Source organism: Ceratotherium simum, chromosome 7, assembly GCF_057802395.1.
Source record: "Ceratotherium simum simum isolate JZ-2026a chromosome 7, ASM5780239v1, whole genome shotgun sequence".
NCBI lineage: Eukaryota > Metazoa > Chordata > Mammalia > Perissodactyla > Rhinocerotidae > Ceratotherium > Ceratotherium simum.
Window position 1 is genome coordinate 52,322,545 of NC_141906.1, and position 24,091 is coordinate 52,346,635.

General features: G+C 35.2%; 1 protein-coding gene across 4 annotated transcripts in view; it reads left to right on the forward strand.

The window, feature by feature from the left end:
* Nucleotides 1-24,091, forward strand: part of CNTN5 (contactin 5) — an 824,990-nt gene that overhangs the window by 99,538 nt on the left and 701,361 nt on the right. The window contains exon 1 of one of the 4 annotated variants that reach the window (XM_087433625.1): nucleotides 14,058-14,231. The exons of the other annotated variants lie outside the window; for them this stretch is intronic. The gene's annotated coding sequence lies outside the window, so the exon portion shown is untranslated. Of the gene's footprint in view, nucleotides 1-14,057; nucleotides 14,232-24,091 lie in introns of those variants that run through there. 4 annotated transcript variants of the gene reach the window in all.

A 24,091-nucleotide genomic window follows, 5' to 3' on the forward strand; every position in this document is an offset into this window, starting at 1 on the left:
TTTATTAAAGCCAACTTATCTCCAAGTATACTTCTAACTTTCCCTCACCAATTGAAAGAGTTTGAAGCAAGATTTGAAGGTTTTCAGCTCTTCCCAGGCCATTCAATATATCTGGTGCTGAGGAATCAATGTTTATGTAGCAACAACTCTTATTGCTTGATAAAGAAGAAAAGAATGAGCGATCTCACTGATAAAGAGATGGTGTGGGGAAGGGATATGAGTGAAGGCAGAGGTATGGATACATACACCTTTCTGCTTTTTCCTCAGTTTATATTTTGAAATCTGAAAGGAGAGCAAAAATATTCTCCTTGTACCAAAATAAACAGTTTATGGACAACAACATGGAGATGTGGAGATGGCTTATATAGTTCAAAAATACCAACTGGGGACCTGTACATATACAGCTTTAAGCCATCAAATAAATATTAATTAAAGCAGGATGCACTGAGGATGTAAATGACTCATGATCAGAACAATAACTTTCAATTTTGTGGTAATATACAATTTACATAGTTCTTTCAAATCCATTATATCCTTTAAACTAAAACTAGAACTAAAACCCAAGACTTCTAAGTCCAGCAAGATTTCTTCTGTGGAATGCTGAATCCTATCCCCCTCCTCCTCCTTCTCCTCCTTCCTACAACTATGTCATTTATATTTAGATTTGATAGCGTGAATGGAGCTGGAGAAAAGATGTGGTTGAGGGTGGATGACATCATTCCTTCAAAGCCCACTCAGTTTCCAGACATTGGACTCTCCACTTAACTTGCTAGATGTGTGTCTCTAATTTTTCTGAGATTAAGTTTCTGCATGTACACAATTGAGGCGTTGCCTCTCACACCTAACTCATAAGCTTTGTTTTAAGTTTGATACAGAATAATTTATGTGAAAATGCCCTGCAAGCTCTGAAAAAAAAAAGAACCACATAAATTTCAGGGGATTTATTTTAATTTTATTTATCATTTACAAAGAAAATCAATGTAATACTAATTCCATTCAATATGTAAAGAGTTCAAATGATGAATAAAAAGGTGAATCACTGTTTCCTTTAGAGGAGAAGTATTCAAGCTAGCAAATAAGAGCACCTTTCATGAATAAAGTTTGATTTAATTTAGCTTGCTATTTATCACCGTCACCAGAGTCCTCCTTCTTGCTTATTAAGCACTGAATCTAGAGTATATCTGTTGCTCTTGTTGCTATAGATGGCTATGGGTGGCTATAGTCTTCCCTAACTTGTGCAAGAACTCCTGGAAGTGTCAGTAATCAATTTTCTCCTTGTGTTTTGCTTTCCTTTCATGGTACCTCACAGTTGTTTTACCACAAAATTCATTCAAATATATTTCCCTATGAATTAGCTTGGGATGAGTTTCTCTGTTACTAGGAAGAACAAGCAATATGCTTAACATGTAGAAATATTTGCTATCTCTCTATCTTTGTAGTAAGTTTCCTTCTGTGAGTAGTCCCATGATACTCAGGATATGAAGATTAGGAACTTGGATAATGAGGAGAAAGAATAGAAAGTAGTCTTTGGTGACACTGTCAACCATGGGGCTATAGAGGCTCAGGTCACATTAAGAGAAATCACACTTGGGAAACTGACACATAGTGGAGGAGTTTGTTGTTTTATCTTAAGAACTGGAGGCAGCAGAAGGAGAAGATATGAACACTGCATAGAGAAAGAATTTTGTCTGCTTAAATAATAAAATGAATTGTTCACTGTGCAGTAGACACCAGTAGAAAACATCTATGTAGGTGGTCATTGTCTTATATTACATAGAGCAACTCTATTGTTATAGGACTTCAGTCACTGGTTAGGGTGCTCAGCCTAACTCATATAAGCTTTCATGAAATTATACAAATACTTTTTTGAATTAAATCTAATAGGAAATTTTGATTAGAGCAAATCTATACTCAAAACATCATCCCCTGCTAAATTATAGCTATTATAATCATGGAAATAGCAGATATTAAAAGTGGATTATTTTTACCAAATTACTGAATTTTCATCATTAATTGAGGCCACCCAATGTGATTTGAAATATCAGAAACTAAGTGGTTATTTTAATAACAAGACTGGAAAATAGAATATTAAACACTGTTTTCAAATATGCTAGGGGCTAGTACAGTACTAGGACAGGTAATGATATTCTAGGAAAGTTTTATTTGGGTTTATGTAAAGGTAGTTTGAAGAAGGAAGAAAAAGACACTTTTAGTAATAAAGGAAATTCTCTAGAGAAATTCACTGAAAAAGCTACATCGTTTGAAAAATGTAACTGAGTTATTTAACGCTTTATAAAGTTATTACCCATATTTTCAAATTGTTTGGGTTTTCTGCTTTTATATAGTCAAAGGATCATATGATTAATGTAATAATAATGAAAAGAAGATTTTTTAAGTCATACTCTCCAGCTGCTAATTAGTTAGGGGCATTCATATTTTAAAAACTGGCATTATCTTTCTTTATTGATATTCTTTAAAATAGTTGAGTACTAATGTAGTAGTCTCTTAACTCCTCTCCTTGTTGCTAATCCCTGCCCCTTCTACTTTATCATTTATAAGAATTACCCTTCTACATGAATCTGATTAAGTCACAATCCCACTTAAGACCATTCAATGACCTCTTCCTGCTAACACAATAAACTCTAATGAAGTCCAAGACACCCATTCATGATCTGGCCATAATCAAAACTTCTCTCCTTTTTTCTATCACATTATGTTCCAGCAATACCAAACCATATACAATTACCTACGTTCTTTCACACTTTTATATTTTTTTATCTTTTTAGTACCTTAAATGACTTTCTTTCCTCTGCCTTGTAAAGTCTTTCTGATCTTTCAAATCCTACAGCATTCAGCCATTGTCACTCCTCCTCCTTTCTGCATTATTACTCACGGGCATTGGGCTTACTCATATCATTGCTCTTATTACACTGTATTTCAACATATCAGTAAATTACTGTCTACATTATGAACTTTTGAAAACAGAATGCTCCTTATTTTTGTGTTCAGTGCCTACCTAGAACACTTCTTAGTGTATATCTAGGAAGCATAGTTTAGCAAAAATAGAATAGATGTGGAATAAGATAGACTCAACAAATGTTAAATGTTTTTTGTTGAATTCATGCTGTTGTTTGCCAAGATTTAGTTTGAAAGTGAGACAAGGACAGGCAGTCATTAATTTACAAAAGACCAATATTCTCTGAATAGCCCAGACTTCTTCTGCCATAACCCCTTTTCTCCAGAGCCCTACTGAGCCACAGATGAAGGACTTGTTTTGTTAGAACTGGAAGAGATGACAGGAAACAGAAAAAATTAAAGAAAATAAGGCAATTAGGGCCTTTCCTTGATAATTTTAATGTAAAAATATTGAATAAAAATAATTCTCCAAAATCTTCTTTGGTTACAGATAATTTATGATCCTAAATGTCATAGCAACAAGTAGAAAATGGTAAGCCACATCCTTGGGTCTGGATCACTCCTGACTGTGCTTTGACCAAGGTTTGTCAGGTGGCTATTTGTGGAAGATGCCCTGACTATAGGCTCTTTAGGCTTCTGATTATGCAAGTTTGTTTTATAGTTCCATAAGATGACCATTTTAAATTAAAGGTATAATGACATCCTTATTTCTTATTTAGGATTTGGGTCTATATCTTTGTGTATATATGTTTTTCACATCGTTTTCATCTAGTTTATGAAATTAAAATCAAATCTCTTCGGTACATGTGTGTGGTGATGGGTTGTAATTAGTATTTTGGTGGTGAACATGATGTAATCTATGCAGAAATAGAAGTACAATGATGTACACCTGAAACTTTTACAATGTTATAAACCAATGTTACTGCAATAAACAAAAAATTAAAAAAAAAAAATCAAATCTCAAAAACTACTGAGTAGTGAGAGACCATTGAAGCCTTCTGTGGTATTTGTGCAGGTAAATCATGAGATAATACCTGTATCAATTAGCTGTATTTATACCTGTAGATACTTTCCATAAAAATATAGTAAACTATAAATATACTAAAATTCTTTCATCTTCTTATCCTAATTTCAGTCATTAAAATTTTATGATCAGACGGCTTTCAGAACATATTAATCAGGCCTTCATAAAGAAAAGTGAAAACTTCCAAAGAAATAGTCTTATTTGAATCATTTAGGATATAGGGCAAACAGGAAGGAATATTAGTTGATATGTCTCAGTAGCCATGGAAATTATATATAATAGATACAGTATAGGGTGTCATATTTTCCTATGTTATTGCCATTTGTCATAAAAAGTTGATTTATGAGGGAAGCTTGTGCTTTTTTGCATGAGGAAGACCTTGTCTATCTATTAGCAAGATGTTATAAAAGTTATAGCAGGATGAAAACAAAAGTGAGAACACTAGTTGATGAATCAGGAAATGAAGGCCAAATGTGAATTTGTGGGTCAACTTTTAATTTAAAAAAATCCCTAGCTTGTTTAGAGAGACTTCCAATGCTGTTATATCTTTAGAAGTTTTGATTATCTTTTAAGTACCTACTAAGTACAATAGTCACTATTCCCAAGGAGCTTTTGATGCACACATGAAAAGATAACAATATACAAACTATAATTGATGTGCTAAATACGTGGACCTGATAAGTAGTATAGGGGTTTTGAGGAAGCATAATTCACTTTGAATTAGGTTAATCTGCGACCATTTAAAGGATGAATAGACTTGGGTAAGATGATACAAATGAGGTGACAGAGGGTATTCCTGAATTGGCATGAGGAGAATTACGGTAGGAGCTACAAGGTACAAATGTTTGAGAGAATGCCGAGACCTGTTAGAGTGGAGTAGTGGGTCCACTTAAAGAGGGCAAAAGAAAGAATGTGGTTTTAGTAGCCAGGAAAAAGTGAATGAAGTCGATAGAGACTTGAGTATAAATTTCTGATCAGAAACAAAATGACTGACTTGGTATTTTTTTTTCTGTTTGTTTTTTTTTTCCCAGTAATTAGAATAGAAAGAGGGTGATTATTAATCTGATTGCACTGACAAGCACAAAAGTCACTAGCGTGAGAAAAGCAAAAGAATGGATCTACCTTAATTATATTAAAGCAAGACTACTTTTAAAGCCATTATATTTTTATTGCTTAATGTTTTTTAATATAAATAACATTTTTCCTTTGAGGTGAAGACTTAGCTCAGCTCATTAGATTTGCAAGTAAAACAAAGACACTTTCAGATTCTCTTTAAGCAGCTAACTGTAAGGCTACAGTGGCGCTTGTTGGTCTGCTAATACTCAGTAGAGTCTCTGGTTCTGCTATGCCAATAACTTGATTTAATAATAAGAAACAAAAATATATAAAAAGAAAGAAATGTGGTGAAAGAAGAAAAGAAATACATAGTGTGGTTTCCTTTCAAATGCTTCAAAATAGAGCTCTCCCCACTGACATATAGCAGACTGTGGGGACCAAGACCTGCCAGCCGCTGTGTGGTCTCCTTTGATACTGAGAACTGACCAAAATACCTCATTCAATTCATTAGATGACTTCATTTCTGAAATCATGCTTTTTACTGAAATCTGAAAGCAGAGAAGTCCGGAACTGGCTTTACAAAGAGATGAAATGGTTTATGCAAGAATAGCTCAAAAGGGGTGCAGAGGTTTCTGGATTGCTTGTGGCTTCAGCAACAGTGATGCATGGATAGTTTGGGGGCATATCTCCCTAGATTAGAGCTGATCAACAAGTGAGAAACTTCAGCAAATTGCCCCAAGTCATAATCATTGATTATTTGAGATATAGATACTTTATTAAGACAAATCAATGAACTTTACTTAGCACCTACTACATCCAAGGCATGACATTATATGTGGTAAACTGTAAATCTGTGTTTACTCTTGTTTTTTCACAACAGACACCTACGTATTCATCATGGTTGCATTATTGCCATCCCAAGGTGAACTTGACGCTGTGTGAATTCACAGCCTGTAAAATTCAGCTGACATACAGAGAAACACACTGCTGCTGCAATTGCTATTTCCAAAATCACGAAACTGCTCTGATGTTTTAGTCACAGGGAGAAACCTTTACACCATTTCCACAATTGGGTCTGATTAAACAAACAGGCTGTGCATTTGTAATTAAGCATGTGCAGGAAAAACACAAAGTACCCAATTACCTATGTGCTCATTGTAAGCCTTTTAACATCTCAAATGTCTCCTGAGATCCATCGCCCTTTTAACTAAGAGTAAAGCCACCTGTCTCTCCTGGGAAGGGTGGTGTGTCTGAAATAGCTGATTGTTTGCTTTCAGGCTAAATGCCTCTCCTGCTCACTGGTTTATCTATTGATTGTTCTTTAGCTTATGACTGCTTTGCCCTGAGATTTCCCCCTAGGATTATAATCTAGCTAACATTTATTCAGCAGAGCCAATGCTCCTAACCCTTAGGGTTTCCTGAGTGGCTTCTGACTAATCTTGCGTTCCTTTCAAGAAACTAACAGAGTATACACAGAAAGAATATGAATACTATCCCTAGTTAAATATCCTTTCAATCCATTTATGCAATTGCTGTCTTAAAATCAATGATATCATGCCTTTAAAATAGAGTTTCTTTAAAATTACAAAAATATGTTTTGATCAGTTGTAACGAATTTAACCATACAAAAGAATGTAGAGGAAAACTTAATCCCAAGACTTCCAGTCTGAACATAGCAGAGAGACATAGTAATTTCCCTCTTTTTCTACATATCATACAAAAGCAACAAGGTAAATAGAAAACAAAATAACTCTCTATTTTCACTGAAATTCAAAGGCATAAATCATTCACAGACTGGTCTGCCAAGAGCAGGTATGACTCTCATAAAAGCCATGTGGAGTGAAGTACAACAGAAATCTGAAAGGGGAAGTGAACAGAATGACTGTACAACTGCCCAGGAAATGCCAGTAAAAATACACTTTCATGAAGGCATAATGCAAACCCAGAATTGGAAAATCCCATAATTTACATCAAAGAAGATTCACAGGATCTAGTGGGAGCAGGAAGAGATCAAGCAGAAGCTGCATAGGAAGAAGGTGCAACAAAGACCCACAGAGAATGGCCAAAGAGCCCAGAGCTGCAGATTGCAGAAAAGGCAACAAAACATGCACTCCTGGGAGGAAATTCCTGGAAATGATGGAGCCAGGAAATCCAACTCACTCTTTGGTGAGCGATATAGAAGTTCAAAAAGAACCAATACGAAAACACTAAAGAGACATTTGCTAGAATAATAATGCAATGAAACAGAAAATTCAGACCAAACATTTTACCACGACCTAGAAAAGATAAAACAGTTGTTTCAATGAAAGAATAACAAAACATTTGAAATGCAAGAACTCAAGAAACTGATGGGGAGGCAACAGTATATTAAAATGAACCTGTAGAACTCAGTACAGGAGAAAAAAGTCAAAACAATGAAAGAGAACAATGTAGAATGGACAATGTGGAAAGCACCATAATTACCATGGAGTATAGAAACAGCAAAGAAAATCAAAGCAAAAAAGTAAAACAGGATTAGAAAATGTTATACACAAGCAATAAGCAAAGAGATTCGATATTTACATAATTGGAGTTTCCCATAAACACACAAAAAATACTTAAATATATTTAAAAATTATTAGAGGAGTATCAGACATTTAATAAAAGCATTATGTTATTTTTCTGGATTTTGATGGTTTTGGTATTTGTCAGTCTTTATACATTTGCAATGTGTTGTGACATTTTTCTCTGTCCATGTAAACATTTACTTGTACCTAATTATATGTTCATGATTGTATATTCTTTTTCTAAAGAAGGCCTCGAAATTGTATAAATTTCAGGTCCACCAACTCCTTGATCTGCCCCTGCATAGTTACACTTTCCCTCCTCTTAGAAGAATATAAATACTAAAGGCATATTTTTCAGCATTTCTAATCATCCTTTTGAAATCAGTCTGTAATGAAAAACTGTAGGCTAGTGCCAGTCTAATTTCACATGGTAAAATGATTTTGTCACTTTAGCATGAAACCATGAAGGAAAGGCCAGATTTTATGGGAATGATTATGATTTTCTCTCATTGATTCACGTAATAACAAATATTTATTGCAGATCTGCTGTGTGATACAACTTTAAACTAGGCCATGTGCAAGAAAAGAGGAGCCAAACTAGCTATAGCCCTGAACCTCATGGAATTTACTCTCAGGTAGGAGGCTGGAATCAAAGGAATAATTACACCGGGCTGATATTTAAGTGGGATACGCTCCAATAAGGATAAACTAGTTGATACTTACATACAAATTGGTAAAGTGGATAAAGAGCTGCTGTCCCAAGGGGTACTGCATCCTCCTTCCCTGACCCTCTGCCGTCCAGCAGCTAAAGCATTAACACAAGGCACAGAATCACGTCTCCTGTACCCAGCTACAGTTCTACCCACTTCTATTGTGATTGGTCAGTACAAATACCACCCAGTCCCCCCAAAATCCTACCCCCTTGGCTCTATCTATTATTAGAGCCAAAGGAGGCAAAGTAAGACAGACATCCCACTCCCTGGTGTCCTGCCTTACTCCAAGGAGTGGTAGAAGGAGACACCAGAGGAGCAGCAGGCTGGTGCCTGTCAGCCTAAAAGCTAGCACAACTCCACCCATATACTTACACTCAGGCCAACATAGTGGAGACACAGCAGGAAAGATACCCCTGGTTACTGGTGAGGGCACTGGAACCCCAATGGCCACAAGTTGGAGCTCATGTAACCCCAAATGTCTATGGGCAGCCATTGCCAGCCAGCACCCTCACCACTACCTTCATTTCAGGGAAACTATAGCTTCCTGGAATATTAGCTTTCAGAGGACCTGAAGAGACCAAGAGAGAAAGGGGTCTGGTGTTAATGGGAGCAGCTGTGGTTCTAGGAAGCACGTCAGGCTCTGTGTACATTAAGCTCCCTAAGGTTTGATTTAGAGGAGATTAGAACTGGGGAGGCTGAGAAGTCTCCCTTTTCACCATTTCTATTAATTTCTACCCTTCAATGCAATGAGTTTGTTAAAACCCATCAAATGTCTGTCTTCTTGGCCAATAACAAAATAAACTTGTGAGTATAAAGAGAGCTAACTGTCACACTGCTCTACCTCACATATCTGGCCTGAAGGATTAGGTTGAACTTAATTAGGTAAGATGTCCATTAATGATTTTTGTAACTTAGTCAATAATATAGGTATTGAATATACTGTTTAAAATCTCATATAATATTATAAGGGTTAAAAACAAATTCGATATAATTGCTATTAATTTGGCAATAGCTAAGAGGATTTAGTATCATGCATACTATTGTTGATACAAAGAAAAATTCTCTGCTTATTGATATTATCACCTAATGACTATCATTCTAGTGCAATTATCATTCAAAGAGCTTTATATGATTTCTTATGTCAAATCATGGCTTAGAAAGGAATTTTACTTCGCTCATGACAGCTGATTTAGACAAAAAATCATAAACATGCTTTCTAGAAATCAGCAAATAATTTGGGCATAGTTAGAAGGATTTGATGAACAATTTTTGCTACAAATGATCACTTAGTAAATGGTAGTTCACGAACAAACACACATATACACATATATGTGTAGTCATTGATTTAGAGAATGAGGGATATATTTGAATTTTTTATTTACATGTTAATTATATATTGTTTTATCTTACTGTCCAAGTTGTTATATAATTGGGATATCATCCCAGTAATCACACTAATAAATGTATAATACCAGATTGGGATTACCATTCTACAGGGGAAGAGTAAAGTTCTATGAGCATGTAATAAAGTAATCTTTCCCATATTGGAGTGGTCTGGGAGAGCTTCCCTGAGTAATGATAAGTCATCTACAATATAAGTTTGACTAGAAATAAAAGCATTCCAGATTTAAGCAAGGGAAAAATGTAGTATGTTGAAAGGGAGCCAGTTGTGTTCACAGAAGTGAAAGAAGGCTAAGGCACTGGAATGGAGTGAATAAAACAAAGACTGGTGTGTGTTGAGACTTGGGAAGTAGTTGGAGGCCATGTGACAGAATATCATAGGCCATGATGGCGAATATGGTCTACATCAATGCAAAAGCCATTAAAGGGATTTTATGAGTTTGATGATGTGAATATATTTGAATTTTGAAGATATTACTCTGAATGTAGTGTGAACAGCAAACTGAAGGGAGACAAGTGGCAATATTGGAAGACCCGATATTAGAAACTTCCTGTGGTCCAGGCAAAAAGAGTATGATAGCTAAGAGTAGGCTATTATTGTAGCAATGGTGTGCCAGGCTAACATGAAGAAAACTTTGTAGGATTTATGAATGTGTTAGAGATGGAGGATGAGAAAGAAGGAGATAACGTAGAAAAATTCAACTTTAGCCTTAGCTTTTTTGAGTTTGAGCTACTAATACTGAGCCACATGTTAATTCCATTTTCTCCTCCTTTCGTGCTATAGAAGAAAAAAAGATGGGCCCTCAATGTATTGTTGCCAAAATCTACTCCGGATCCCATTTGAATCACCTAGGGAGCTCCACTCTCAGAGATTCTGATTTATTTGGTCTGGCATAAGGCCTGGGCATGGGACTATCTTAAAAGTTCCCCAGATGATTCTAAGGTACAACTAGATTAAGAATCACTGATCTGGTGAGAAGTGAGGTTGGGCTGAACTAGGAAGTTGTAATAGAAATAGAATAGGCAGCAAATTAGAGATATTTTACAGGTGGCGAGAAATGTTACAAAATCTTTGTGAAAATACTATTCTCTCTCTCTCCCTTTGTCCCTCTCCCAACCTTCTAGATTATATTCAGGTTTCCTTTGGAATAAAAACCCTTTCAGATGTGGTAGGTTGAATTAAACCCACTGAGCATAGCGTGCATTTTAGAATTGTTTTTAATTCACTAAAATCGTGCTTCTTATTTGACTCCTCCTTTTTCTTTTTCTTTTTTTTTCTTTAGAGTGTAGAAGAAAAAAATCAATTAGATAAATTCTAATTAGGGCAGCTTTAGTATACTTATGTGTTGGTAGTTTGTCAGTTACTGAACCTTTCAAAAATAGTATTATCGGCCACATTCTAAGCTAAGTTATAGATTAGATGGTATGCGAGGAAACAGGGGCTAGTGTGTGTGTGTGTGTGTGTGTGTGTGTGTGTGTGGAGGGCCAGAGAGAGAGAGAGATTGAGAGAATCTAAATGAATCATTTTATTGGTAAGAATTTAACTACAGTGACTCTCTGTAATGTCTTTCTTTCAGCCTCAGAAGCTAACGTGATATAATTTATCAATTTATTTTCAGTGTTTGGGGGGCATTATTTAAATAGATACAATAGACTATCAGCCTTCAAATCATAAGCAACTCTTTTTACTGGAATTGATAACTTGTTATTGTTAGTTTTAAATACCAATGTTCCTTTCAGCAAATATTTAGGAATTCTAAAATCTGTAACAATAAATATGTAAATATTAGTTATCCCATAATACCTAAAAATACAAAGCCCTGTCCTGGAGATATTAAGATGCTTAAGTCACATTCTCTGTTCTCAGAAATCTTGAAACTAAAGAATGGTAGACTGATAAATAAATTAACTCAATAAAATGTTAAATTTATAGAGTGACTTGTAACAAGGAAAACCTTGTGCTTCCTGTTCTAAGGATGTGAACCAGAAAAATGCAGCAAGCAGGACCTCCAGTTAGGGAAACTTGCTCTCCCTCCCACATGCAGGAGGAAGAGAAGAACTATGGGATATGACACTAATAGCTACTGTGTTCTAAGCACTGGAATAATTGTTTTTTATACATGATATCATTAATACCCATAGAAACTCTTTGGAGAAGATATTATTATAAATTCTGTTTTACAAATGAGAAAAATAAGGCTTAGAAATGCACTGTCTGGTAGAAACACAAAGTAAGCCACAAAAGCAAGCCATATGTGTAATTTTAAATTTTTAAAGTTTGATTTATTTTATTAATTTTAATTTATTTTCTAGTAATCACATTTTTTTAAAAAGTAAAAAGAAACAAGTGAGATTACTCATAATGAAACATATAGTAAAATTCAATATATGTAATCCAAAATATAATCATCTTAACGTATGATAAATGTAAAAACAAATTACTGCAATGGTTTACATTCCTTTTATTATACTGTCTTTGAAATCCAGTGTGTGTTTTACACTTATAGAATATCTCAATATGTACTAACCAGATTTCAAGAGCTCAATAGTCACATATGGCTAGTGGCTACCGCAGCTCAAAGTTAGAGTTTTTACATAAGTTGTTCAAGGTTTAGTTACTAGGTAAGAGCAGAGTTGAAATTGAAACCTGGGTTGTCTAACACCACAGCATGAGCTCTTAAATGCTATCCTGTGCTGCTTAGGAAGGTATGATCTTAGGTTCATAAATCTATCTTGAGATGGTGTTATTAATACAGGATTTTCAAAAACATTAAAAGAATTATATGTATCCTTATTTGCACAAGAAAAGAAATGGTCTTAAAGAGGTTAAATAAAATCCTGAAGGCTTCACAATTAGTAGATATTATAATAGGTATTGAACCCACATCTGTCTCATTTCAAATCCCATATTTCAACTATATCACAACCATAAATATCTAGTGACTAAAGAAGAAATTCAAAGGAAAATCAGGCTCCTGATGGATATAATAGATGATAATTACGAATAAAGCAGGGTGTTCTTATGATCAAGCACTCCTCTCTTATTTTTTGAAATTGTCTATGCATTTTTATTCTCTTTAAACATAAAACATAATCACTACCACCACTACCACCACTCAACAACAAATTTGATTAATAGCTTATTGCCTACAGAGCTCATGTTGTCCTAGGAGGACAAGCAGCTGTAGGAGGTGTGTAACTAAACATCTAAGAACCATGCCCAGTGTTCACATTATACGTGTATTAGGAATACACCACCCTATGGGCATGATGCTGCAGCAATGACACAGCCTTCTGGGAAATATGAGAGGTAGCCTCAGGCAACAAGGAAGTAGGAGGATACCCTAATGTTTTATCGTTAATGGCCTAGAAGATTTCATGTTATGGTGTCTTAGGTTTTAAATTAAATGTCAAATACAATTTGCCACTGAAAATGTGAAGTGTGGAACTGCCCTTAGAGACTCCGAGAATTCAGTGCTCTAATTGGTAGCTGCCTAATACTGAGTAAAACTAGTTAGAGATCATTATTTGGTGAATTGTCACACCAGCCTGCAGAAGTGTATGGATTTTTACCTCTTACACTTTAAATCTGTAGTAAATTCTTGAGACGGTATTTAAAATGTGCAGTGCTCAATGTAGTATTAAATACAGTGGAACTGATAAACTCTTCCTTTTGGGATCATGCCACCGTTTATGTCCTGATGTCTCTGACACTTAGTCTATAACATCAGGAAATTTGTGAAAGAAACTGAAGCAGCACATATTCCATATATAGTAGTTTATTTATTTGATTTTTTTCCTGCTAACAAGGGTCTGTATTAATAATAGGACTAATAATAGGATTTCCAATCCACTTTAATGTGTTAGCATTATATCTTTCTGAACTATCTGTATATTAGTGCTAATTATGAGGTATGTTTAAGTCTAAAAATGCAGGCTTAAACACGAAGACATCATTTTTATTGCTGGTTTTAATTAGAAACCTAAGAAACATGTACAATTAAATATGCCCATAAAAATAATAGATACATTCCTATAATACTAGTCAATTTGTTGCACCATTAATATCATTCAGTGTGGCGGTTTTAAAAACGTATTGAAGCGATTCAAGTGGAAAATGGCTAAGAACAAAATTACCAGCATTTAAACCACCATAACTGTTTTAGAACAGTGAGTGCTGCTCTCAGTATCTGCGGCGATAGCCGTTTTGCTTTGCAGTCACATTGTCAAGTTAACTGTTTGCCTATCTCATTGTACCCCTTGTTTCTAAGAACAATTAATCTTGTTCTAAAAGTATACAGGTTCAGAATAAAATTAATTTAACTTCAGATATTTATAATTGCAACCATAATTTGTAAAAGAAATATTAATGTGTCTAAATTTTCCTGATGCCAAAGGAGTGATTTATTTTGCTTTCAGAAATATACTGCTTGGCCAGTCTTCTTCTGGAGGAGGTAAATCTAGGTTAACCTGAAAGAATCCTTTTGGGATGCCTTGTGGGCCATGGGGGAGGCCACACACACTAGGGCACAGGCCGCCAGGCAGCAGACCTAACTGATATGATGTCGGGATGAGGTATGTAGCCAGTAATCACTCTCCTCCTTTCCTTTAATCCCAAGTTTCTGAATATAGTAAAGACGACCTCTTATATTTACTTTACTTCCAAAGCATCACCACATGCATAGTTTTATTTAATCCTGTCTACAACTTTATGAGTAAGGTATTATAATGCCATTTTAGAGGTGAAAAACTGTCTCATGACTTGTCCAGCATCACAGTACCTACAGTAGAAGAGCATTAGGATATATACTAGTCTAATTCATAGATAACTTGAACTTCATTGCAGGGCTAGTCTAAATATCATAAATTCTGAATTGATAAATTTGAAATTAAGTTTTATCATGATGTTATAGTTCATTGCAAAGTGAAACACAATTTTATGTTGCTAATTAAGATGTAAATGTTATTATGAGACTGTTTATGACATAATGTTACTGTTAAACGTCATCTGGCAAAATTAAAAGAACAATATTCTAAGGCTATAAATTTCTATTAACCTGAAACGTTACATTTGAAGTAGAGACCAAGTGTTTTCATTGTCTCCCTTGCAGCCCAACTTATGGTTGTATCATACATTGTTTTTGAGCTTTTGGCGTAAATCCTCTGTAAACATTACTGTTTATACCTAAAACTTAAGTTTAGAAACAGAAAGCTAGATCAGAATCCATAAACACTAATCAAATGCCTATTATATTATTAGCTCTTTTCATTTATCTCATTTCATCATCATAGAAATGTATGCAATATCGAGTATTACCATTTACTATTTATAGAAGCTAAGTGTTAGAGTGGTTAAAAGTCTTGAACAATATTATACAACTAACTAGGCACCTAGCTGAGATTTATAACTTTGTCTATTTTCTCAAAATCTCTTGTTCTTTCTCTAATATTACAAACGCCTCCCATGCTATAGTCATTTTACAGAAAGTAGTCAAAGCTTTATAAAAGCTTGTAGGAAATGTGTCAAATATAAAAGTTTGTACCATACATTTCTATCATTTTTTCTCACCTATGGCCTCACTATTGGAATCATTAATTAAGCTTATATAGTAGTTTGATCCAGTATTCTCATATTTGTAATATATCTTAAATCTTAGATGCTTTTCCTTTTGTAAAAGTGTTGAAGTAATTACACATAGTATATTCAAAGCTGAAGAATTTGCCTTGGTTACAGATTCTTCATTCTCCCAATTCATCTGAGAAAAAGTGAGCCAGTCCCACAAGCGCTCTCCTCCTCAGCGCGCTTTGCCCTTGACTGAAGTGGCCTGTTTTGATGGCTGCTAGGAAAAAAAAATTACATAGACAAGATGTCTGTAGAGTAAGAAGCTTCTGTATTGGGCAAATAAAGGAGTAAGCATAGCATACAGAAATGCCCAAGAACTAATGATGATTAAGCATGTGTAGAGTTGTCAAGACCCAAATAAAGAAAAAAAAAGTTCCCACAATGCATGTTTGACATTAGGATTTTTGTAACTGTTTGCTTTGTTGACAATTTAATGATAAATCCATCAAATGTGATCATTTATTGAGTGTTTAACTATGGCAGGCACATTGCTGGGCGCCTGGGAAGAAAGTATAGACAAGATATGGCTTATATCTTCAAGACGTCCTCAAGTTTAGATCAAGAGACAAATTCTTAGTTGCTAGACTACTGTAACGTAGGCAAGCACAGGGATGTAAACAAGGGGCTACAAAAGTACAACCAAGTGTTAGATTAATGTGGAGGTCAAGGAAAAATTTTTGAAAGATACGAGATTTGAAACATAGTGAAGAGGTCATCAGACTAAGGAGATCTAAAAGAAGTTTAGCTGTGGGAAGGAGCATGGACAGAGAAGAAGCATAGTAAGCTTGGAAAGGGGCAAGTAGTGCTCAATGGCTATAAGCAACATTAACATAGGGGCTGTGTCCATCTTGCTCACTTTTAAATCAACACTGCCTAGCACAGAACCTTGGTATACAGATAGATGCTCAGATGCCCAATGAGGAATGAATGAAAATCTAGGGTGTACGGGGATATAAAAGGTAAGTCTGGAAAGACAAATTATAGCTGATTTGGAAGGATCTTGAAAAGCACATGAAGCAGCATGAATTTCATTCTGTAGCCCAAGGAGAGCCAGTAAATCTATTTTAAAAAGAAATATTTAGTTTTGTTTTTAAGCAAAAGCAATGTCTATTTATGTGTAGTACTATGTCAGGATCTCCCTACCTTCTTACACCTCTACCCCTCATCTGCTCACAGATGCTGCCTGATCTCCTTTGAAGATTCATGCCAATTCTGTGCTCTAAGAATAGCTCTGTCCCTAAACTGACAGATTTAAGGACTACATGTTAACAATGAACTACTTACTGACTAAATTTTCTGACATGCACTACACACATGCCTGCACGTTCCAGTAGCATGGAAGTTCCATTGCATTTTTTATATAATATTTATTATATTTTGTGCTATGAAATTTTCTATCTGCTAAAGCATGAGTTCCTTGAGGTACGGTTCATATCCTGTTTACATTTCTATCTTAGCACCTAGAACTGGTACATTGCTGATGATCAATAAATGTTTAGTAAAGAGTGAATTTGGACCTTCCAGAAATCAGACTCTTAGACTGAATTAGAAATGCAAAGGGGAGTTAAGATCTGGAAAGACAAGTTGGAGATGGAGCACAATGCAGTAGGAAAGCTCAAACTACAATGCAGGTCTGACACCTGTGAAAAGAAAGAGGAAGCAGGATTGGGCAGGGAGATCCTCAGATCCTGATCAGATATGATGAAGCCTGGGTCAGGGTTTCTCATCATCAGCATTATTGGAATTTTGGGCCCGATAATTCTTTGTTGTGGAGGGATGTCCTATGAGTTTTATGATATTTACCAGCATCCCTGGCTTTTACCACTACATAACAGTAGCGTATTCCCAGTTGTGACAATGAAAAGTCACAATGTCCTTTGGGGGACAAAATTGCCTTTCATTGGGAACCAATGACCTTAGCCAACCCAACACGTAACTCCAGACCAAATATTTCCCATTAAAAGAGTCTCTCATTAGGTACAAATGGCCAGGCCCTTATTCCCGCATCATGTTCAGTCACTGGCTAAGAGCTTCCCAGGAGGCACATGGCCTCAGCTCAAACACTGAGGCAGATACTGAAGGTGCTAACATCTACAGGCTGTCAGCTAACTGCTCTCCTTGAAGTTGAACAGAAAATTCTTCCTTTATTGGAATTAAGAGCAGCATATCTCTATGGCTGCTGCATAAAAGCTACTAGGTTCCCCTTTGCAATTGATGGCCTCATGTGTGACATGTTTGATATGTCTTTTTTGGTCAGTCCTATTTAAACTTTTCCAGGACTTGAGATGTTTGTTCTATTATACATTCCAGGAATAGAATTCTTTCTGTCTGAAATTTCACCTGCAACTTTAACTAGTTCTCTTTCCTGAGTAATTGCAACCTTGGTTTGACTCTACCAAATCATATTTCTCACCATTTAAAAGTTGAAATATATGGTTCATAGACTTTTGAAATAAAGTACATCTTGCAATTGAACAATACCAAAGGAACAGCAAAATGTATTCTCCATTAGTATTATATAGTATATCCTATATTTAGGTCACTGCCCAATTTACAGTGGTCACCTATTTCTCGTACTTTCTATTTTCATGGTATGATTCTGTAAAACAGTCAAGATATCTGTCAAGTGGGTCTTCCTGATGGATGGCCATGCTGACCATCACACCTTTTTGTACTCCTAATATCAAATTTGTTAAGCTCTAATTTTGCTAGAATTACATTTTTAATCTTGTATGACATTTCTTATGGACTGGGAGCATTTTAAAAATTCTATAAGCCGGCCGACCCCATGGCTTAGCCAGGTTAAGTGCGCACGCTCCACTACTGGCAGCCCAGGTTCGGATCCCGGGCGTGCACCAACGCACCACTTCTCCGGCCATGCTGAGGCTGCGTCCCACATACAGCAACTAGAAGGATGTGCAACTATGACATACAACTATCTACTGGGGCTTTGGGGAGAAAAAGGGAAAAAAAAGGAAGAGGATTGGCAATAGATGTTAGCTCAGGGCCGGTCTTCCTCGGCAAAAAGAGGAGGATTAGCATGGATGTTAGCTCAGGGCTGATCTTCCTCAAACACACACACACAAAAAAATCCGATAAGCCAATCACAGAGGTCTAAAAATATCAGTGCACAATGAACTTATATAAACAATATATATTTATTCAATGTTGCTTTTCTGAATATAATATAAAATAAATGGAGATCAGCTATTAAAATGTGTATATTTAAACACATAAATGTGCTATTTATACAATGTAGACTTATTGCTGCAGATTATGTAGATACTATGCTGAGAATATAATAAAATTGTTATCTGCTCATGGAGATGGGTTGGGGATTGGAAAAATCTATAGCTTACTTTTTAAGTATCAGAAAGAGTTGCAAATTTATGGATAATATCAAGAAACTTGGATTCATAAAACACATATCTAATCTAACTTTAAAGAATGATGTATTTCAGATATTGCTCTTTAAGAAGCAGAGTTTGCATAAGGAGAGAAGAGTGAAATTGGCACAAATCAATTAGGTCACCAGTGAACATACATTCAGTTCACACAACATGTTTAGAGTGAATGACACATTACAATGAATATAAGAAAAGTTACTATTTGATGACTATTGTATTAGCCAGTGTTCTTCAAAGAAACAGAACCAATAGGAGATGTATGTATATATATAGAGAGAGAGAGACAGACAGACAGACAGACAGGAAGACAGAGACAAAGAGAGACAGAATAAGGAATTGGCTCAAATAATTATGGAGGCTAAGAAATCCCAAAGCCATTTAGACAAAACAAAATGAAATACTTATAAATCTAACAAGACATATCATGATTGGTATGCTGAAAATTACAAAATATGATGAAAGATATTAAAGAAGAAATCAAAGAAAATGTAAATAAGAGAGACATAACTTCATTGACAGGAAGAATCAACATGGTGAAAATGTCAATTCTCCCCAAACCGATCTGTGAGTGTAACATAATTCCTATCACAATCCCCACAAATTTCTTGTAGACAGAAAAGCTTGCTCCATAATTTATATGGAAAGTCACAGGAGCTAGAATAGCTAAAACAAATTTGAAAAGAATAAAGTGGGCATAATTACTCTTCCTAATGTTAGCGTTTAATATATAGCTACACTAATCAAGACAGTATGGCAGAGGGATAGGCACATAGGTCAGTGGAAGAGAAATAGAATAATACAAAAATATGCCAAACTGTTTTTTGGAAAAGGTGCAAAAGCAATTCAATGAAGAAGGATAACCTTTTCAACAAATGGTGCTGGCACAATTGGACATCCTTTGGGACTTAGGATTAGGGGAAGAATTCTTAGAGTTGACACTAAAAGCACAATCCACAAAAGGAACAATTAATAAATTGGAGCTAATCAACATGGTTTTGGTTTGTAAAAGACTCTGTTAAGAGGATGAAAAGACAAGCTATGGGCTAGGAGAAATATTTGTAAACAACATATCTGACAAAAGACCTGTATCTAGCATATATAAAGAACTTTTAAAATTCAAAAGTAAAAATATAAACAACCTAGTCAGAAAATGAGTAAAAGACACAGACATTTCACTGAAGAGGATATACAGATGGAAAATAAGCACATAAAAAGTTGTTCAACATCATTACCCATTAAAGAAATGCAAATTCTTTATGAGATATCACTATACATCAATGAGAATGGCTAAAATGAAAAATAATGCTAAAACCAAAAGTTGGTAAGGATGCAGAGGAATGGATCACTCAGCATTTCTGTTGAGATTTTAAAATGGTATGACCATTCTAGAAAATTAGTTTGGTAGTTTTTTGAAAAAACTAAAAATGGATTTAACAGATGACCCAGCAGTTACACTCCTGCTCACTTCTCCCAGAGAAATTAAAAAGCTATGCTCATTTACAAACATTACAAAAATGTTAATGGTTGTTTTATTTACAATATCCCAAAACTGGAGAAAACTCAAATGTTCATCAATGGATGAATGGTAAGCAAATTATGATAAATCCATACCATGGGTTGCAACTCAGCGACGAAAAAGAGTATGTGCAACAACGTAGGTGAACCTCAAGGGAAGTATGCTGAGTGTTAAGCCAATCTCAAATGTTTATCCTGGTCCATGATTCTATTTATATAACATTCTTGAAATAATGTAATTATACAGATGGAAAACAGATTAGCGATTTCTGGGGATTAGGCTTCAGAGAGAGGGAGGTAGGCTATAAAGAGAGGCATGAGGAAGACTTGTGGTGATGAAACAGTCCTGCATCTTGATTGGGGTAGTAATTACATGTACAAATTTACATGTAGGATAACATTGCATAGAACTACACACGCGCACACACACACACACACACACACGAGTGCATGTAAAGTGATGAAATCTGAATAAGCTCTGTAGATTGTACCAATACTGAGGTCATGGTTTTTATACAGTTCTATAGTTATTTAAGATGCCAGCACTGGAGGAGGAGAGGTAAAAGTTGCTCAGGACTTTTCTGTACTTTTTTTTTTTGCAATTACCTGTGAATCTATAATTATTTCAAAACAAAAAGAGTATAAAAAGCAGCTATAATATATGATCTGCTACTTACTTTAGATTATGAAATCAAACAATCTGCTTAATTTTTCCCTTCCCTAATTTCTTGACTTCATGTGTATGAAAAATCAGTTTAAGGATGTTTTCCTCTAACAGTCAAGTGCTATCTTGTTGGCTAGTTGAAATGTAAAAAGATGCAAATTATTATTAGCCTTGAATGTGAAACATATCTTGATTTAGTGCATTTTAAGAATTTGGAATAGCCTAGAGTAGCTATAAATGTCATAAATGCTAAGCCTAGCAACTTAATGCTATATGAAAGTGACTATTACGTGACTTGATCTTACGCTTTCCAATTCTCTCAGTTGCCAGACTAAGATAAGCCATTTTTACTCATTTGAGAGAAACTGAAATGATACCAGATCCTTGGGACCCCTATCAGATAGAGTGCTGTCCTGGATGGCTTCTGAATCTCTCATCTTGGCAGGTTCTCAGCACTTGTAAAAATTCTCACCTGAATTATTTGGTGGTGAGGAGTACAATTAGTTGAAGTACATCTTGTCTTTTATAACTTGGCTATATTTGCGACTCTGTGAACTGTTTTGAATGCTTGATTCTGAAATAAGAAACTGAAAATTAAGAGTTTTCGAAGCCATTTAACTGATTAAGGGAAACAACGTGGGGAAACTACTAGTGCTCGTTTTAGGTTTTTAGACTTTTTACCTGTGAGGCTTCAAAGGATTTAACGAAACCAGGTAACTTGTCACTGTGAGTGAGGAAAGGCTGTTTCCGCCATGACACAGATTGAACAAGCTAAGACAGAGAGAGGCAGTTTATCAGGGACTTGGCTTTGCCCAGAATTTAGGTATCCTCACTTTCCTTACTAGTCCCTATTGACTTGCTCAAATTGCCTCCCAGTGTTTACTGTGTGAAAAGAAAAAAAAATCCATAGTATTCATTTAGATTAAAGTTTGAGGTAAAAAACATCCACTGCACATCCCTGTCATATCTCTTTTTCATTCATTGCGATTTCTTTCTAACTCCTTTGTCAACAAGATAGAAGACCACACTTACAGATTCTTGTCATATTGCTAGTAAAATTCCACCAGGGGAGCTGCCTAATATTTTATAACAATACTATATATTTATATAGGATGTGGTCCCACGTTTTTGTTCGTCTTCTTTAGTTTTTTGTCTTTTATCAGCCCTATTCTCCTTGTCTTTAGAGAATATGAATATTTCAGGCAAAAGGGTTTAATATGGAAAATGATTCCTGAGGGGATTGCTATTAGCTGTTTTGAACATTGCCTTGAAATTATCTACAATTCCCGGTTTAACCATGTGCCTATAACAAGACATTGTTTAAATGCATTTTAGCCCTATGGTATCAACTGCCAGATAAAAATAACGATTCAAAATGCTAATTTTCTGAGGAGATATAGGTTAAATTTTAAGTAAATCATTAAAAATCCAATTGAACCAAGACAAAGTCAGCACAATTACTCTAATTTAAATGTCTTCAAAAGATCCTTGTTTCCGTATTTAAATAAATTGAAAGAAAATGAAATTCTAGGATGAATATGGGTTCCATCTCTCTTGCTAGAGACCATGTCTCTAAAATCTTATTCCTATCACGTTATCATACAAAGGAAATCTTCAGACTCAAGATCCTTTGGGTTTCCCCAATGTCTTCTTGCATTGTTCTACCTGTCAAGCCATCAGACCTCCCTCTCGGAGACTAACTTGAATTCTTCAGAAAGCAAATTTATACTCATCTTAAATCTTTACCACCTCCTGCTGTTTGGTAATGAAGAGTATACACACCTGAAATTATACATTTAAAACTCTTTCACACAGAACTTAGTTAACTTACTTGCACATGTGGAACCCAGGTCTCCTTTTTCATTATTCACACATTTTTCCCTTTACTGAGACCCTCTTATTCCAAGAAGCCAGGCTTCAAGTCATGTTATTCCACTCTTTTCAGAAGAACCTCTCCTAAAATATATACAAATGAGTCTCTTAAATTCTCCAGCAACTCTGAATTTAGAATACATTTTCTCATCAGTAGAAAATGGACCAGGTAACTTGCAGATATTATTGTGCTCTCTAGACCAGGAATCAAAAGACAGGAGTGTTAATCCCGATGCTGACATTGAATTATGTGAGGCAGTGGTCAAGTCCCATCACTTTCACATCTGTTTGTCCAGTCTGTAAAAATGGAGTGTCATTTGTTCCTGTGTACTTTATACGGCAAAATTAGATATTATTGGAAAGTATTTTAAAACTTTAGAAATTGAGTTATGTGATAGGAATAGTTTATTTTTATTATGATAATGTTTATAATAAAATTCAAACTCCTTCCTCTGGCCTATGAATGCTTTAAGATCAGGCCCTTTGCAACTCACAGACTCGATTTTCTACTGCTCCCTCCTGGGCGTTAGCTTCCAGCCATGCTGGCCTTCTCTCTGCAGCTTGGATGTCCCAAATCCATTCTTGAATTAAGACTTTTGCACTTGCCCTTAATTAAGCAACTTAATAATTTCTTTTGTTCCTTCCACAAGTAAATATTTTGAAATAAGGAATTTTATGCTGATGACTGTTAGTGTGAGTATTTCCTGGAAGATATACAGCAGAAATTAGGTTTGCAAATGAAAAATTATTTCAGTTAGCTGGGTTCCAAAATGTCTGAAGTGGAGTAGTAGAAGATTAGACAAGATGTGTAGTTTGAATCAAACTGTGGAAAGCCTCTAATATTAGATTTAAAAATTTAAGTTTTTGTTTTATAGGACATGTGGAAAGTTGTGTATGTGCTAAATTCTGTGTAAAAGAGTTTTAAATGTATAATTTCTCCTCATTATCAAAGAGCGGGAGATGCTAAATTTTACAATGAATATAGATTTGCTTTCTGACAATTTCTATTTTTTCAGTGGTTAACTTAGAAGATTCAATATAGATACTTTGTAAAAATCTAAAGTTTATGTCTTCCTTTTTTTTCTGGATATACATAGACTGTTGAACTATTTAACTTCAGTCACTTCTCTCCTGATTTATATGCTACTATTTTCATGAATTTTAATTTGACAGTTGCCTTACCTTTTAGCCCACAGGACAATCATGTCTTGTGGGGTAAAAGGAAAAAAAAAATTGTTGTTTCATTGAGATGATATTTTCTTAAATTAGTCCTCATACTGTATTTTTTATCACTCTTTTTTAAGGCAGTATAATGTATTGTTTAAAGTCGTGGACTCTGCACCCAGACTGCCTA